The sequence below is a fragment of the Geotrypetes seraphini genome, chromosome 2 (assembly GCF_902459505.1).
Source record: "Geotrypetes seraphini chromosome 2, aGeoSer1.1, whole genome shotgun sequence".
Lineage (NCBI taxonomy): Eukaryota > Metazoa > Chordata > Amphibia > Gymnophiona > Dermophiidae > Geotrypetes > Geotrypetes seraphini.
The window spans coordinates 175,550,005-175,569,450 of NC_047085.1; the positions used below are offsets into that span (position 1 = coordinate 175,550,005).

General features: G+C 43.6%; 1 protein-coding gene across 10 annotated transcripts in view; it reads right to left on the reverse strand.

Moving 5' to 3' along the window:
- ZNF516 (zinc finger protein 516) overlaps positions 1 to 19,446 on the reverse strand; it is a 368,076-nt gene that overhangs the window by 238,822 nt on the left and 109,808 nt on the right. For 7 of the 10 annotated variants that reach the window (XM_033934368.1, XM_033934357.1, XM_033934362.1 and 4 more), the window contains exon 2: positions 3,076 to 3,188. The gene's annotated coding sequence lies outside the window, so the exon portion shown is untranslated. Of the gene's footprint in view, positions 1 to 3,075; positions 3,189 to 3,741; positions 3,764 to 4,184; positions 4,316 to 4,616; positions 4,639 to 19,446 lie in introns of those variants that run through there. The other 3 variants (XM_033934367.1, XM_033934361.1, XM_033934366.1) reach the window with 3 other exon arrangements.

Here is a 19,446-nt window from a genome sequence, read left to right on the forward strand (position 1 = left end):
CACTGCAGGGTGGCCAAATCAGGAATAACACCACAACGTGCTTTTTCACGGGTGTCGTACAGAATAACACAAGGAAAACGTTTGTCCCCGTCTCCGTGAGCTCTGACCCATCCCCACACTTGCAGTCTGATCCCATTTGCAGAAAACCTCAGTTATGATTTTGCTTGTCTAAAGTTCCTTGTGCTACTTATGCCTAAAATCTTCATCATAGTTGCCTTTGGATTTGAAAAAGCAGATGAAGTAAGGTTTGCAATAGATATTTCCATGCAAGGACACATAGTTCCCAAGGCTTGAGTTTGCTGCTGCAGTGCAAACAGCAAAAGCAGCTTTTGTGGAAAACCTGCCCCTTTCTGCCATCCAATGCAGATCTTTCTAATTGGCAGCTGAAACTTTGCTGTTTTTGGAGGAGAGGTTTCTGCTTGTCCATCCACTTTGGCAGAGCTGGATGAACAATACCCCAGCAGACATTTGGAGGTCATGCAGTATTTCTGTCTTATTTGCAGGAGGAGAAATGGACCATTCTCTGGTATGGATGCTGCACAAGAGAGTTATCAGCTCTGCTTGGACACAGCAGCCTGCTATTTGGTCATTCTATCCTCCTCACTCGTCGTTCCAATTTCCAGATCATTTCTAAATAAGTTAAATAACACCGGTCCCAGTACAGACTAGTGCTGCCCGATTTCTGATTCGAATCGATTCACCGATTCGAATCAGGTGAATCAATTCGAATCGATTTAAAAAAAAAATAAATCGGCCTCCTGATTTGGTTACTGTGTATTATTAGTCAAATGTTCCCTACATTGGCCATTAAGTAAATGGTGCTGGGAGTAAACAAAATAAAACATATTAACCCAATTCTATGTAAATGTGCTTGCTGATTGTTAAATGTGGGGATCCCTCAAACCCACACCTCTTGGGTCTGGACTTTAGATTACTCACCTTACAAAATGTCAGCTCAAGCCGAGTTACAGTCTGTCACAAGAGGCATTTCCCCCAAACCCTAAGATTTTGTACCTCAGATAATAAAAGAGTGAAGTGATTGGCACAAGATCACATAGAGCATCAGTGCTAGAAAGTAGAAGACAAACCCTCCTTTTTCTTGACTGCTAACCCACTGCTCTAAGCCACTTGTTCAATTAAGGAGCAAAGTTGAAAGAAGTATCTTGCCCAAATTATATCTTGACAGTGTAGACAGAATGTAATAAGACTTTCCAGTTATAAGTTTGGGGTGAAAGGATGCTAGTTTTCTGATGTTATTAAAAATTAAACAAATCACTTTTGGTTTGACAGCAAGACTCCGTCAATTATCAAGTAATTTACTTTAAGAGAAAGGGGCTGCAAAACAAACTCCTGCTAACCACCCTTCTCTGTTCCAGGGGTAATGAGATTTAACAATGGAAAACTGTGGCTAGCTAATGATCAGTAACCTGCAATCTGCTTATAGAAAGACACATTTCTGTAACCTATATCTGGAAAGTCATAAAGCAAACTAAGTAGGGGCAATGATATTGGTTAAAAAGCAAAAATGCATGTAGATTGTAATTAGTCCTTCTCCCATCTTTATATTCTCTAGTATAGTTTTCTGTAGGATGTTTATTACAAAAAAAAAAAAAACACCCAACAGTTAATAGTACATCAACAGCTCAGAAAAAAACTGAAAGCACTGCACCAACATCCACAGATAATTGTGTGCAGTGAGCCATACAGACATTCTGTTAAACATTACCTTCTGAAGAGGTACTATTTAGCACAGTAAGTCAACAAATCTGAGAATAGATCAGGTCTAAAAAACATTATCAGATTTTGTGGAAATTTATTTATACTTTAAATTCTGGCAGGACTCAAGATTTGATTTTTGAGTTGGAGTGGTACCCAGCAAACATGTTCATCTAAATGTGGGAGTGGTGGGGAGGGAAGAAAAACTCTTGAAAAGAAAACCACATGCTGGAAAACTGGTCCCTAGTTTGTGATTTAGTATAAAGAGGGAGGACTAAATTAATTATGATGGTGTTAGGCCTTGGTGCACCATTAAATCAATCCATAACATTTAGAAATGTTGCTAAATGACATGCATCACAAAGTCTAACATCCCCAGAGCCCAGGGCATACACTATTAGGAGGTGCAATGAGAGCAACTGAACTGGCTCTATGTCATTACCCAGTCCTGATTTTACTCTGCTGCACACATGCAGTTCTGAGAAGCTCCTTGGGGCAATTGGAACCAGAAATCCATACATGTGTTTTATTAAAATCTGATATACCGCTACAGCCTAAAGCAGTTCCACACAGTTTACAAAATACATAAAATTATAATAAGAAAAAGAACTCCATAAAAATAAAAGGATAGACCTAAAAAAAAAAAAAATCACTCATACAAATCGCCTATTAAAACAGTTCCAGGTAAAGTTTGTCATCTGCCGAAGTATCACAAATTAGTAAATACGATCATTACAAGGTATCTCTTTACCAAAAGCTTGTGAGAAGAAATAATTGGATTAATGTGGTCCTTATCATATTAAGTAACCCCCCCCCCCCTTTACAAAAACGTAGCGTGTTGTTTTAGCTCTGGCCGCGGCAGTAACAGCTCCAACGTTCATAGGAATTCTATGAATGTCAGAGATGTTATCACCACAGCCAGCGCTACGGTTTTGAAAAAAAAAAAAATGGGGGGGTTAAGAAAGCAACCTGAAGCTACAGAAGGCATAGCCTGCTGGCAGATGTTAAGGCCCCCCCCTCCCCAATTTCTACCCTTTTAGTGATGGCCCTAAATGTGTTTTCATTTTTTTATTTTTTTGGGGGGTGGTTTAACATGAAGTCATGGGGGTTTATATTTTCAGATAATCTGACCAGGTTTGCCCAAGGATTTTACAGAAGAGAAATGTTCAAACATTGTTGTTTGGACTAAATTTTCAAGCATGCCATACAAAAGGCAAGTACTGAATTTTAAGCTAACCTGGTGCAATTGTCATCACATACTGTGTTCTAAGGTGACCTAGTTAACACAAATGTGTCACACATATCTCTGTGGAGTGAAATGCATAAAATAAACTTGTCCTGCCTTTTTTTCTTACATACCTGTGATGCATTGCAACACAAAGAAGCCATGAAACAGCAGTGCCTTCCACCCCAGAAAGAGCACACCTTCAAGACTGGAAACTCAGCACCCTTCAATCCTCCATCAGCTATTCCTTTAAACACACAAAAAAAAGCACAGAAAATATAAAGGCTCTGTTTTGTCAATAACTCTCCCCTCCCCTTCTCCATTCTTTATGAAAATCCTTTTCAAATTCAGTGGAGCACCAGTTCTGCTTTACATACTGTTTGGGGGAGGGGTGTTTTGAGTCCTTAAAGTAAAGGGGGGAAAAAGTCATAAAGTAAGATTTGCCAAGTTCAACAACATAATCTAGCGACTTTTGTAATTACAAAGTTTCTAGACACAGCAAGATAGTGAAAGGACAAAAGAAACCTGGGGGGGAAAACTATTTGAACTAAAAAAAAAAAAAAAAACAGTTCAATTTATTCTATTGGGTGAGGTTGGGCTGTTTTGAAGATAGCACAATGATCGAGCATCAAAACTTCAGAACAAATTTTTTTTTTAAAATGAAAACTGTTGATCTATGATGCCAAAATGCACCTAAGTTCCTGTGTAGGCTTTTAGCCTCCGTTTGCCAAGGGTTGATCATAAGTGCTTTTTGTCGCATGACTTCCAGGTAAGAAAATGCAGCTTCGCAGCACCTTTACCTCGCCTCCCATCCCTGTAGAGCCGAGCAGTGGCTAACAGCGCCGTGCCAGGGCTCCGCGAAAACACAAGGCCCCATAGCAAGGGCTTCAGCTACAGGCAAGTGCCATCCTCCGGCAATAATGTGTTCACTCGCCACCTCACCCTCGACTTCGGCTGTGTTGTCTACATAAGCATGTTTACATTCAAATGCAGCAAGCTACGGTATCGGAGGATGGCATTAAAAAAAAAAAAAAAAAAAAAGGTACTCCATTAAAACAAGGCTCCTAAACATGTGCGAAGCTCGAGGTGTATGCAAACTGCAGATGAAAAGCTCGATTTCCATTTTCCACGTATGCATGTGTCATTATTACTGCCACTTGGGGCATACTGTCATAGCTAAGAACCATTCGGAGAAAAAAACCCCAATAAATAAGAATTACTGTACAAGAAAAGTCATCTTTACCTTTTTCCCCTACCTTCTCCTTATATATTGTGCACACTTCCGCGATGCTCTCACTTGGGGAGGGGGAGGGAAGATACCCAGTGTTGAATCGCTGTTACCTGAGCTTCCTTCTCCTCCTCCTGCCCCCTCCCCCGCACATACAAAATCCCCCGTCTCTCCCTCCGCCTTTGATTTGCTTAGTGCAAACGATCGGAACAGATGTGCAATGCATTGCTAGGAAACAGATAAGCGTTTGAAAGCCTGTGCACGGCACGGTGCAATACAAGCCTGTTTATTTCAAAGGCCTCAGGCACTTCACGTCTATTAGAAAAACATTTAACATGCAACCGTGCAAGAATTTAAAAAAAAAAAAAAAAAAAAGTTGTGCCTTTTGCTCCCGCAACACTGCAAAATCGAGAATGAGAAAAGGAGTGCAGATGACAAGAGACCTACCGGCAGCGTTCTATCTAGCTCTTTGCGTCGCCAGTTCCAAAATAATATGCTAGGGGGGGGGGAGGCGGTGAGATCTCAGGGCCCTCTGAAACCCAGGCGCACGTGGCAAGAGAAAAGCTGCCAGCTTCACTGCTATACACGGAGATTTGGGGGGGTTCTCGGTCACTTTGCCGGATGCCATGGAATCTATACCTAGCCCGCTAGATTCATTGTGCTGCTTTGAACACCACAGCAAACCCCCCCAGTAGGTACCACTGAACTAGGGGAGGCAGCGCGCGAAACGTTTAAGTCGTCTGCTTTTAAGCCCGACAAAGTAGGGCCTTCTTTGTGTGAAGTGACAACAATCTTCTCTGTAACTGGCACAAAACACCCAACACTGGCTCGATTCTGTAATATTTCAGTTTGGCTGCCTTCTCTTTTGGTGTAATTACCCGTTTTCTCTTTTGAAGAAGGAAAGATGCTCGCCCTTTGTTGGCTACATAAATCCCAAATCTCGGTGGCACTGGCAGCTTTTCTCTTGCCGCATGCCTTGGGTTTCGGAGAGCTGTGGGACGCACTTGCCCCCCACCCCCAACATACTTTACTGGGGCGGTTTACACATAAGACCAGGAGCAAGAGAGATAAAGAACTAACTGCAATTCAGTATGGGGGTGTGGATTGTAAATACAGTATATTATGGGCAACTGCATCAAGATTAACGTAGTTCTACAAAAGATAGCATGAGTCTGTTGAAGAAACATTTTCAAAGTGTTTAAATAAGGAATGACAAATGGGGAAGAGGATATTTAATGTTTTTCTTTGTTTTTAGTTTCAAAATCTATTATTTTCCCTTAGTGTTGGTTACTTGAAGCTGTTCATGCCAAACCTCTCTTTATAAATTTGACCTACTCATGAGGCTAATGTAGAAAGCTGAGCATTAGAGCTCTGTGCCCCAAAATATTAATGTGGTAAGCAAATGGTGTGCGAAATAAAATGTGCACTAACATGGAAGAGCATGTGCACAGCTATATTTTGCATACAAAAATATTGCCACACAGATTTGCAGTTGTTGGAATACTATGCTGTGCAGTTTTTGCAAAACCAATACAGAAGACTTTCTCTTAAGCAAAACTCAAGCAACCAGAAAAAAAATCTAAGAAATACTGTAATACTCTAAATAAAAATAAAATCAATTTCTGGCAGAAATTTAAGCATAAACTGGCACACATGTCTGGAATAGTTTATGGTATGGGGTATAGTATTAGGCCTATTTTTAATAGTTAGCTCTCAAGCAACGAGACAGACACTACATTTATCTGGGATCTATCAATCCCCATGGGTGCCGGTTAACTGAGAGTCTACTGTTGTAATGTGTAAAATAGTATTCCAGCACATGCAGACATATGCATTTGCAACTTCAACTGAGGATACAATTTTTGCTATACCTAATATTTAACAGTCCAGCACTTTACTCTTTCTTACAGCACAGCTCCCTCAATAGTTTTTGTCCATCCTCTTCAAGAAAGACAAAATAAAAGTTACAGGACTTGTTGATCACAATAAGAGAAGAAACAGGCATGAAATCCTCATGAATGCTGAGCACAGATCCTTTCACTCAGGCCTTGCAATAAAGCCCCAGTGTTAGAAACTTCTGCAGTGCACTCAGCCTGCTGGTCTTTGTGCACTTCTCTGCATCTGTGTTGACTACTACTACTACTATTAATTATTTCTAGAGTGCTAACAGACGTACTCAGTGTTGTATAGTCACAAAAGAGACAGCCCTTGCTCAAATGAGCTTACATTCTAAACAAGGCAGACAAACAGAATGCTAGGGTAGGGGTTACAGTTAGAGGAGATGGTTAATTTGCCTGCTAGAGTGGTGAGCATAGGGGAATAGGGATAGGAGTTGAAGGCTGTCTCAAAAAAGTGTTTTCAGCCTACTTTTGAACAAGGGAAGGGGCACAGTGGATGGACTCAGGTAGTTTATTCCAGGCAAATGGGACAGCGAGATGAAAAGACGAAGTCTGGAATTGGAAGTGGAGGAAAATGGTACAGATAAAAGCAATTTGCTGTAAGACTTGACCAGCAATTAAAATCCCCAAACCTGTAACACAACATACTACAGGGCTGTGCCATCCCTTAGGAGGCATCCTGTAAGGTTATGCATTCATTAGCATGCATAAAAATAAATTCATTATATGCACCCAAAGTAGTGTACATCAACCTAAGAACTGACAAGTAAAAAATTAATTTCAATACATGAAATAATTTTAAAGTTGTAGGGTTGACTGTTAGTTCAAGTACAGGGTGAGGCCAAAAAAAAAGTAACCCCTAGAGTTGTTTGCTCTTTTCTTAGCAACTGCTTTGAATTTCAATATGAAATTCTACTAAAGTTATCATACTTACCCATTACTGTTAAACAACATTTAGGGGGGGAATTCATGAAAGGATTTTAAGCAAAGCGCATTCTAATCACATTGGTCTATTAAAGACACCCATAGAACTATAATGATCATCTTCGCAGTTAGTGTGTGCTAATGCATTAGCACATGCTAACATGCTTAATGCCCTTTCATTAATTCCCCCTTAATTAAGGTATCTTAAGCTATGGTGATGTTGCTGATGTTTTAGTGTTACTGCCTAGTGATATTTGCACATTAAAAATGTTTGTACTAACACACAGTAAAATGACGCCATTCAAACGATACAATCAACAATGTATTCGAATTTTGCAGTCACTGTGAATGCTCGGTGTCAACCCCACCCCCTCCCCCCAACCCCACATTTTAACACAAGAACTTCCCAACTAGCCTTTAAGCGCCTCCATGGCAAGACCCCCGACTACATTATGAGGAAGTTTCCAATCTACCACCCTCATAGACCTCTCTAATCTCAACTTGAGCTCAGGCTGTGCAACCCTCCTGCAAATCGCCTACACCTAGAAACGACACGGAAGTGATCATACTCTTACAGCATTCCTAAACTATGGAACCACCTCTCCCCTGCCATCACGGCAATTGACAATCTCCTGCCCTTTCGGAGGGCAGTGAAGACAGTACTATTCACAAACCAGCATGATCCTGGTCTCAAACTATAACTGGCCAAGACACGGCGCACCTGTAACAGGGCACCTGAGACTTTCTGTCAACCACTACTTGTTCTATCTACCATAGCCATGCTGAAACCATTCTTAGATTCTCTATAGCTTGTGTGTCCTTAGATTCATTATAGCATACGTGTTCTTAGTTTCTTCAGCTTGGAAAAGAGACGGCTGAGGTGAGATATGATTGAAGTCTACAAAATCCTGAGTGGAGTAGAACAGGTACAAATGGATCAATTTTTCACTCCATCAAAAATTACAAAGACTAGGGGGGGGGACACTTGATGAAGTTACAGGGAAATACTTTTAAAACCAATAGGAGGAAATTTTTTTCACTCAGAGAATAGTTAAGCTCTGGAACGGTAAGAGCAGATAGCGTAGCTGGTTTTAAGAAGGGTTTGGACAAGTTCCTGGAGGAAAAGTCCATAGTCTGTTATTGAGAAAGACATGGGGGAAGTCACTGCTTGCCCTGGATGGAAATTGCTACACCTTGGGTTTTGGCCAGGTACTAGTGAACTGGATTGGCCACCATGAAAACGGGCTACTGGGCTTGATGGACCATTGGTCTGACCCAGTAAGGCTATTCTTTTGGTCTTATGTTCTCCTAGCATGTGTTATTGATACCAGTCTTAAATTCTCTATAACTTATGAGTTGTGGATCCTGATGACGACTGTGTACGTATCCTTGTAACTCGTTCTGGGCTCCTGAGGAAGACGGGCTATAAAACTAACTAAATAACAGCCTTGTCAATCAGTCCCTGTGACGGGCTGTCCCCGATCATCTGCAGGCATTTTTTGAGTTCAGCGATTGCGGCTTTGGGTAGAGCGTGTGAAAGGCCTCCAACATTGCTCTCCTTACAAAAAAAGTCTGTATCACTGTGACATTAACAGCAAGTTGGTACCCTGTTTTTGTTTTTTATCCAAGTAATGGTACTTTTGCAGTGCAAATATTTTTGAACAAGTGAAAAATCACTGGGTAGTCAAGCTATTAAAAAATCTGTAAATTTGCCGTGTTTAAAAATAATCTCATTCCACTCAGCACACAGACGTAGATCAGTGGTCTCAAACTCGCGGCCCGGGGCCACATGCGGCCCACCAGGTACTATTTTGAGGCCCTCGGTATGTTACCATTATTCTGGACCGTTGCCTGGCTCACTGCTGTAACCTCACACAAGTGCTTTCTTGCATCTGTACGGTTCATAGTCTTAAGCGCACGAGACAAACGCGTGCCGACAAACAAGCGCCGACAATTCAGCGCAAGACTTCAGCGCACCGCAGGAAAACCTTATTTTAAAGGGCTCCAACGGGGTGTAGGTAGGGAACCCCCCACTTTACTTAATAGGGATCGCGCTGGAATTGGGGGGGGGGGGTTTAGGGGGTTGTAACCCCACATTATACTGAAAACTTAACTTTTTCCCTATTTTTTAGGGAAAAAGTTAAGTTTTCAGTATAATGTGGGGTTACACCCCCTACACTCCCCCAACACGGCAGCGTGAGGCAGCACGATCCCTATTAAGTAGAGTGGGGCGATTCCCCCCACACACCCCCCGTCGGAGCCCTTTAAAAGAAGGTTTTCCTGTGGCATGCTGAAGTCTTGCGCTGAATTGTCGGCGCTCGTTTGTCTCGTCACCGTAAAACTCTATAGTTTATAAATCTTTCCTTAATTGCTTCTGATAATTTCAGCTATACACAGCTGAAAGCAGTGCAACATGCAGAAAGTGAAAAACTATAACGAATTTTACCTCGTGTAAAGTTGTCATTTTTTTAATAAGACATTAACTATTTTTTTCTGCGGCCCTCCAAGTACTACAAATCCAAAATGCGGCCCTGCAAAGGGTTTAAGTTTGAGACCACTGACGTAGATAGTAACAACAAATAAAACTGTACAATTTCACGTTGAAATGCCAAGAAAACTGGGGGGGGGGAAACTCCAGGGGGTTACCTTTTCTTGCCTCATCCTGTAGGGGGACAATAGGAAAAACAGCTACCAATGTATCTGCAAGTAAAGGGGATGGGACTTGAAATACTACTCTCTCTGTGTGCTTACAATCAAAGTGGTTTACATATTTTAGACAGGTACTTATTTCGTATCTAGGGCAATGAAGTGTTAAGTGAATTGCCCTAAGTCACAAGGAGCTGCAGTGGAAATTGATCTCACAGCCTCAGGGTACTGAGGCAACTGTTCTAACCACTAGGCCACTTCTAAATGGATGGGGGTGGGGGCTAAGCTCAAGGTCTGAACAATGGAAAAAATAAAAAGGCTCCAAGAGACACATTTAAATAAACAACCTTTATTTTGTGATCAGTTCTTCAAAATTAGGCAAAAGCGATACTGGATGATAGTAGTAGTAAAATGTGGCATTCGGCATGCTGGGACTTAACATATGATACTTTTCCTCTGGCTTATTCTTTCCATCATCAATTAAACACTCCTGAAAAAAAGAATGTTTTTAAGGAACTCTTGAAGTGGAGATGTGGCCTAGTGGTAGAGCTGCTGCCTCAGCACCCTGAGGTTCTGTCTGCTCCTTGTGACTCTGGTCAAGACACTTAAGGGACTGATTCTATAAACGGCGCATTAGTTAGGCACCGCTAGATACCTTAATTGAGGCCACATAGCAACACCTAACTACGTCCCCCCTTTTTATGAATCCGCATTAGTGTTTTTTAATCACCAGCCGTGGCAGTAAAAACTCCGATGCTCATAGAATTGCTATGAGCATTGAACCTTTTATCGCCGCGGCCTGCGATAAAAATGCTAATGCGGCTTCATAAAAGGGGAGGGAGGGGGTTAAAATCTGTACCTAACCTAAATTAAATCAGTTAGCTTAAATGGCATGGTAATTGACTGCGCCACTGAAGTAAGTTGAATAATTAATTTAAAAAGTTTGGCGCTGAATTCCATATGGCTCCTAGTGACGCCTAAGTGAAGAAACCTTTTGATGACCAACAATGCCTACCTGAAAAGTAGGCATGATTAGGGACGGAGAATAGGCGTGGTTGACGTAGGCGTCACTAGGTGTCCGAGTTAGATTAGTAAATTAGGCCTGGTAAAACCAGGCCTAATATACCAGTGCCTACCTCCAGGATGCCTAGCAATGCCTAGGCACTATTAGGCAGAATTCTATAAACAGCACCTAGTGGTTGATTGACAGCTGCGCCAAGTGCCACCTACAATGTAGGTGCTGCCAGGTGACGTTTATAGAAACAGACCATTAATCCCTCCATTGCCCCAGGTAGAAACACAGAAAATGACGGCGGAAAAGGGCCACGACCCATCAAGTCTGCTCACTCTAATGACCCACCCCCTAACTTCTTCCACTAAGAGATCCCACATGCCTATCCCATTTTTTCTTAAAATCTGGCACGCTGCTGGCCTCAATTACCTGCAGTGGAAGATCATTAAATTGTGAGCCTACTGGGACAGATAAGGAAAATGCTTAAGAGTACCTGATTACTATTCAACATATTGTAAACCACTTTGGGTTAATTTCTTAATGAACAAGGCAGTTAATATTGTAAATCTAAATAATAAATAAAACTTTTGAGATCTTGTATTGCTCTAATATGTTCCAGAAGCATGTTCCCCACCACAGAGAACCTCTCACATAAAATATTGAATTTCTCCACTCCTCTAGATTGCATGAAACTAGGAGAGTGAAGCTTGAAGCAAATCATATGTAAATTTTATGCATGGTTAAATCACGCTATTACACAAAAAGTGGTGAGGAGGAACGTGCCTGACACATGTACACAAAGTTTTTGCAGTAGTGCTGTTTGATTCACAATTCAAACTGAGTTCAGTGATTCAGTTTGCTGAATAAATTCAAATCGATTTGTTTGAAAAAATAATTGGACTCACTGAGTCAGGACTACTTTTGGGCTTTCCCTCTGTTGGAGTCCTTCCTTCTGATATAACTTCCTGTTTTGTGAAACAGGAAGTTACATCACAAGGAAGGACTCAGGCAGAGGAAAAGCCCTAAAGAGTTGCACGAGAATGGGGCTGTCAGGGATCTTGCGGAAATCCCCTCCAAACTCGTGGGGATGGAGAGAGCTCCCCCAGGAACCTATCTGCCTGAGTCCTTCTGAGCTCTCCTCACCAGCGCTTTAACAGGCCACCCGCAGTGGTTCCTCCTATACACTGCCAGTGGCTTACCCGGAAGGCTTCCTCTGATGCAAACATGATAGAGGAAAGCCTTCTGGGTCAGCCACCGGAAGCATGTAAGAGGAGTCACTGTCAGGGGCAGAAAAAGATGCTGCGCTGGATGTGGCTTAGTTAGGGAGTGGGAGGGAAACCGTGCTGCTGCATGGGCTGGGGAGTGGGAGGAAAACATACTGTATGGGCTGGAAAGGTGGGAAGGGAAGTAAACAAAACTGCTGCAGGGGCTGGAGGGTGGGGGACGGAAGAGAAAGGGAAAATGGTTGGACATGGGTGCATGGAGCAAGAGGGAAGGAGAGATGGTGTACATGGGGAAAGGAAGAAAGAGGAGAATTGTTGGACATAGTAGTAGGGAGGATCACCCTTCAGTCCACGACCTCCGCCAAACAGATGATGATCCTGTTGGGCCACATGGCCTCCACGGTTCATGTGACTCCCTTCACCAGGCTTCACCTCCGCATACCGCAGTGGACCCTGGCGTCCCAGTGGAGACAGGACGGGATCCTGCCTCTCGGCACATTACGGTGACTCCCTCCTTAAGGCGCTGGTGGACTTGCTCTTCCAATCTTTAGAGAGGTTTGCTCTTTCTCGCGTTCCCGCCACAGAAGGTCCTCACAACAGACTCCTCCGTGTATGTCTGGGGAGCTCAACTCGACGGCCTCTGGACCCAAGGTCTTTGGTCGAGCACCGACCGTCGGTGCCACATCAACCTGTTGTAGCTTCGGGCCTTTTTCAATGCCTTCGTCGCCTTTCGTCATCTGCTTCAGGATCAGGTCGTCCTGGTGCGCATGGACAACCAGGTGGCAATGTATTATGTGAACAAGCAAGGGGGTACGGGTTCCCTGTCTCTGTGTCGGGAGGCTCTTCGGCTCTGGGAGTGGGCGATCAGCCACAACATCTTAGTTCAAGCAGTCTACATCCAGGGAGAACACAACTGCCTTGTGTACAGGTTGAGTCGTCTTCTCCAACCTCACAAGCCGCATAGACTCGTGAAGGATTAGACTTCTTCAGGGAAGACTCCACCACCAGGGATTGGTGGGAGAGTTGAGCCTTCTCAAAGCCTTTGCAGGGGACTATCCGGTACCTGGACTCCATTTTGGATGGAATAGCCAGGATAGCATACGGAGTCTCCAGATTCCAGAAAAAGGTCTGCTGCAAGACCGGATTCAAAGGAAGACGAAGGGATTCCTTAGGAGGATAAGGAAGCTCCATCTCCTCCAAATATTCACGGGTGTACCTGGAATCAGACTGGAGGTCCAATTGCAACGCTTTGCCCATGTCCAACACAAACCTGGTGAAGGAGGATGGCTTACCCACAGAAGGCCCCCCCCCTGGGGGGAAGCTGAGCAAGACTTCGGGGCAGCAGAAAATGAGGGGGATGCCTCCCTCGAATACTGCGCCGGGGTATCAGTGTCCACAAGCATGGACGGCGAGGAGGCCCCACTAAAGGAACGAGGAGTCGATGACTGCTTGTGTCAAGGAACCCTGGAAGGTGACGACCCCTGGGTCCGAGGAATGGAGAACCAGGCAGCCCACTCCGAAGAGCCCCGGGAACCCTGGAGGGAGGCTGGAGTCCTCGACCTCGGCGCTCCGCGGTCCAGAGACCAGGGCTGGAGAAGAGAGGGGTCAGACAGGATGAAGTCTGATGGCTTAATGGACCCCGTAGTGCGGGGACCGACCTTGCCTCGGGGGAGATTCCCTGGGCCGCTTCGCAGCTCTACGCGTCAAGGACGAGGCACGTCTCGAGCGGTGCTACGCCCGAGGCCGGGCGGCGGGGAAGTCCGCCTCGACGGAACTGGTGAGGAATCACTCGAGGACAAGCGTCGAGACCGAAGCAACTTGCCTCGAGAGTCCCTGGCACGACGCTCAGGCTGGTCCACAACGAGCGAGGTCGAGGCCGGGGCAAGTTGGGACAAAGCCGAGGAGATCTGCGAGGTTAAAATAGCCTTAAGCATATCCTCGAACATCGGCACGGAGACCATAGGGTTCGGACGAACCGGTGCTCCACTGCACTCCAACGAGGGCGACCTTGATGTAGAGTATTCCCTTAAAGTGGAGGCATGCTTGGGAGTAGGTCTCTTTGAGGCCGGCAGGACTCCGCTCGCTGCCTGGGTGGCAAGAGACTCCGAGGAAGGATTCTTCGGTAGCTGAGCTGAACCTGAAAGAGGAAGAGGAGACTTACCCGAAGCCGAGGTCTTCGAAGCCAGGGCCCCCGAGGACTTCAAGGTCGAGGGAGATTTGCCCGGGACCGATGTCTTCGAGGCCAACGTAGAGACCGAGGCCGACGTTGAAGCCGAGACCGGGGTCGGGGCGTCACCAGCTTCCATGGCGAAGAGGTCGAGGATCTTCGTCCGACGCCAACAAGAAGCCCTAGGCTGAAGGGTGGCGCAAAGAGGACAGGAGTCCGAGGAGTGATTGACACCGAGGCAAAGGATACACCAACGGTGCGGGCCCGTGATAGAAATAACCCGACCGCACTGCGTGCACTTTTTAAACCCGGTGAGAGGCCAGGACATAAGGCAAAGAGAGGGGGCCGCAGCGCAGGCAAGGCCGAGCAGCCACAAAAAGACCGAGACGCCCCGGTCACGGAGAACCAAAAACAAAAAAAGATTTTTTTATTTTTTTTTTCTTGCGGAATGAAAAAAGAAAACAATAAAACGGAGAGCACAGCGACTTCCGACTCGAAAACAAGAAAAGAAGCCACGGTGCAAGAAAGGCACAAGATCGCAGAGAAGCGAGACAGGGCTTTCTGGCTCTGCGGAAAACTAAGAACTGAAGACCATGAGGAGGGGACGTGCCCTCTAGTGGAGTGGAAAGGCACACACATGCATGGTGCAGCACTAGCAAACTTTTAGATCTTCAATCAAGTTTGCTTGAAAAGCTGTCCGCGACATGGCTCCATGGATGACGTCACCCACATGTCGAGAATATGCTGCCTGCTTGTCCTGGGATAAACCACACTATGGTTTTGTAAAAGGGGGGGAGGGTAAATTACAAACAAATATTAAAATAAAAAAATGTGTTGCATAAAAAATATTAACTTAAACATACAAATAAATACAATTACAAAACTGGCAGTGTTGAGTTTTATACAAATAAAGACTATTGTATTAGAGTTCTCCATGAATAAAGATTGCTTTTGAAAAATCATTCCTAGTGAAGCATTTCTTTTTCTTTACAACTCTTCTTTCATTTGACTTGTCGTCGTGGCGTTTTCCTTTTGGTTCTCTTTGGTCTTTATTGTATTGTGTTCAACAGAAAAGGATATACATTTCTGGTTTCATTTCTCCAGTGTAGAAGTATTTGCTGCCCCTTGCTGCAGCTGGTACGGATCTCCAAGCACTGCCAACTGAGGACCTCCTCCAAAGGTAGCAGGAACTCCAAGTACAGCAGTCAGTAGCAGCATCCTTGAGCCAGAGGTGCTAGCATCTGTGGCTTAGAGATGTTGCTGCTGCCTGCCAAGCTTGGTAAAAGGGATTTTTGGCCACCTTCAGCTGACTTAGGGCTCCTCTTACTAAGCAGTGCTAGCGGTTTTAAGCGAGCGCTACAATGCCAAGCTTGCTACACGCTAACACCTCCATAGAGCTGGCGTTAGTATTTTTTGCTAGCGCAGCTTAGTAAAAGGAGCCCTTAGTTTGAGAGCCCTCATCAGCTGGAAAATGTATATTTTATATTTACATTAAAGGCTCTGGGGTTGGCAAGGGAGAGAAAGAGAGAGGCTGCACAGCTGGTGTTAGATAACGAGTGCGAGTTCGGACCTAACAGTGTTTATTTTGTTTATACTTGACAGCACCGACTTGGGGTTGGAAAGGGTAAAGTGGATGAGGTGGGTGAAGAGACTGCAAAATAAACCCACCAGCCAATTTTAAAGCTATATCATAAAAAGTGAATCAAATCGTATCAAATTGAAAAATCGATTCAATTGGCAAAATCGAATCGAAAAGTTTTTTTCTTTGAATTGGACAGCTCTATTTTGCAGTAAGCACAGCTCTTTTGTGCATGCCCAAATGAAACATTAACACTTATTCTTCAGCACATAAAGACCTTGCAAATATTACTAGCACATGGAATTTTTGCTAGGCTTATATTTAGGTGAAGAAGATCAGGCGCAGATGTGTGCTTTTGCTTTTTGCTCTGACACATGCATATGTTTGTTCCTTCCTGTCTGTCTTTAAAACTTGCAGAAGCCTCCTTCCACTTGTAAAAGAAGGCAAAACCAGTAATTCGATATGAAAAATTGACAAGAAATTCTCTCCTCAAAACCTTCTATGCTGCCCCCGACCTAACAAAAACTTTTTGTCGTTTTAGATCATCATTTCCTTCTATGTACTGCAGCATTTCTGTTTCTGCATTGCAAGTGAATACTTACTAACCTCATTAACATCCATTTCAATACATTTCAATTCAATTTGCAACCATTTGTACCACACCTGTTAACACCCATGCTCAAGCCCTTTTGAGCATTCAGCACACAATAAAGTGGGTGCACACCCAGCTTTAGCGCATGTTTATTATACTCATTATAGTTTTGAGCATCGGCCCCCAAGTTTGTAGAACAGGTTAAAAGGCCTTATATAGCTTCAAAATACTGATCATTAAACAATTTAAGAGCAGTTGCCAGGTGCAAACTTTTCAGCTCAGCTTAGCAGAAGACAGGGAGCAGCGGCACCTTCAGACTATGCCTCTGCAGATCAGACAGAGGGTAGTGATCAATGGAGATCACTCTGTGGAAAAGGATGTTACCAGTGGTGTGCCTCAAGGTTCAGTTCTTGGACCTGTTCTGTTTAATAATTTTGTATGCAATATTGCTGAAAGGCTGTCAGGTAAGATTTGCCTCTCTGCAGATGATACCAAACTCTGCAATAGAGTAGACACCCCTGATGGTGTGAATAACATGAGGAAAGACCTAGGAAAGCTTGAAGAATGGTCTGAATGTGGTAGTTAAGATTTAATGCTAAAAAATGCAAGGTCATGCATTTGGGCTGCAAAACCCGAGGGAACGATACAATTTAGGGAGTGATGCACTTTTGTGCAGGAAAGAGGAGCGGGGACTTGAGTGTGATAATATGTGATGATCTTAAGGTGGCCAAACAGGTTGAAAAGGTGATGGTAAAAACTAGAAGGATGTGGAGGTGCATAGAGAGGTATGACCAGTAGGTATTGATGCCCCTGTATAAGACTGGTGAGATCTCATTTAGAATACTGTGTACAATTCTAGAAACTGCACCTTCAAAAAAATATAAACAGGATGTGGAGTCAGTCCAACCGAAGGCTACTAAAATGGTCGGTAGTCTTCATCATAAGACTTATGGGGACAGATTTAAAGATCTCAATAATTATACTCTGGAGGGCAGGTGGAAGATGGGAGTCTCTTTAATTCGAAAAGAAGCTCTGGAATGAGAAGGCAAATGATAAAATTAAGAGGTGATAGGCTCAGCAATAATCTAAGGAAATATTTTTTTACAGAAAGGATGGTAGATGTGTGGAATAGTCTCCTGATAGAGGTGGTGGAGACAAGACTGTGTCTGAATTCAGGAAAGTGTGAGACAGACACATGTGATCTCTTAGGGATAGAAGATAGTGGATTCTGTGGATGGGCAGACTGGATGGGTCATTTGGCCTTTATCTGCCATCATGTATGTAATTCTATGAAATTGTAATTTATCTGCCATCATGTATGTAATTCTGTGTAACTGCAGTTTGTGAAGTCATAGCTCATGGTCAAGCAGAGATGATAATGGAGAATTTTCTTTTCTTCAGTCATTTCTACTGAAGAAATGACTGAAAAAAGCAAATTAAAACAAATTAAACAAAAATACAACCACACAAGATGTAGGAGCCCATAAGGCCCTACAAGACCTGTCCAATCTGCACAGTCCTTGTTTTCCTAGCCCAATGCCTTGAGTCTCTCCCTTCTTCACCTTAAGACAGAAACTCGGTTTGTTTGTTTTTTTACAACCAAATGAAAACACTGGTAAATGAAAGGGGGATGGTCTCTCTGGTGCCACTACTTTACAATTACATTTGAGACTGTCTAGATTCTGTTCCTTGTCTTCAACCCCACATAGTTACAGCTTCCATACAGCAGGGACTTAAATGCTAGCTGTGTTTGAGCAGCCCTCAGCACCTGGAAAATCTAACGGAGAAAGGGGAGGAGGCCTTATATTAGAAACACAGGTATTTACTCTTTTTTGTTGTTGTTGCAGGTAAAATGAAAGGCTCGCAGAAACAATCATATGTAGCTTTTTTCAACTACAAGATTGGAAAATACAATATGATAAAACTAGACCAAGCAGATCTTAATATACACAGTGACATTCAAGATAAAATATTAACATGATAGATAATTTAAAAAGGTATTAAATATTCAACCTCTTTGCGAATACCCTCTCATTATATGCTCCTATAATAGTTTTATTATCATTATTATTATTCAAGAGAAATATGGTCTAATCTGGGAATACTTGGAGAGATAAGGGCTCGCCATTCCATTTCAAGGTGTATCTAATGTCTTATGTTAGTATGATGTCATTTGTATTGTACTGACATTTATCATATTTTGTTATACAGTGGTACCTTGGAATCCGTTCCAGAACCCCATTCGAATTCCAAGACAATTTTTCCCATTGAAAAGAATAGAAACTGGATTAATCTGTTCCTTGGTCCCACAAACTCTGCAAGATGGGGCCTACCTGGCAGAAACAGCAAGATCAAGACCCCCATCAGCAGAGGCAGAAAGATCGGGATCCTCAGCAGCAGAGGCAGCAAGATCGGGATCCCCAGCAGCAGAGGCAGCAAGATCGGGACCCCGGCGGCAAGACAGCAAGCTTGGCAACAGCAGCTGCAAGTGGTGTTCAGCCCAAAGCTTCCCTCCCAACAGGAAGATGTGTCAGAGGGGAAGCTTTGTGCTGAGCATTGCTTGCAGTTCGGATTCCAAAGCAGCGTTCAGATTCTGGGGCAAATATGAAGAAAAAAAAAAGTTTGGATTCCAAATCGTTCGAGTTCTGGGGCGTTCGGATTCCGAGCTACCACTGTAGTTTGATTGTCCTACTATGCTGTAAAATGTGTGTATTTCTGATACTGTATCATATTAGTTCTATTTTACCATTAACATTTAATTGACTGTATTTATGCTTATATTTGGTTATTTTACTATTGTTATGCTATTAACAAAATTGTAAGTACCTGCTGTACACCACCTTGGGTGAATTTCTTTACAAATAAAGGTGGTTAGTAAATCCCAAACAATCAATCATCAGCAGCCCACACTGGGAGCAATTGAACTAGATTATACTTGGGCAAGGACACAGTCAGACATTTCAGCATAACACCAATGCCCAAGAGCCTCTCCACCTGGGTAATCCTGCAGGATTAAAAGGGTGGGATGTAAATATTAAAAATATATTTAATTCATTGGGCTGGGAGAGTACTGGTGGGGCGGGATGGAAAGTACCATGGGGGAGGGGGAATTGGGGAGGGGAGGGGAGGGGTACTGAAAGGTTCTGGCACTTAGTTACGGATGGGATCAGTGGGCATAGGTGGGGGGGAAGAGGTGTTGTGGTATCTTCGGGGCTCATAAGAGTCCATAGCCTCGG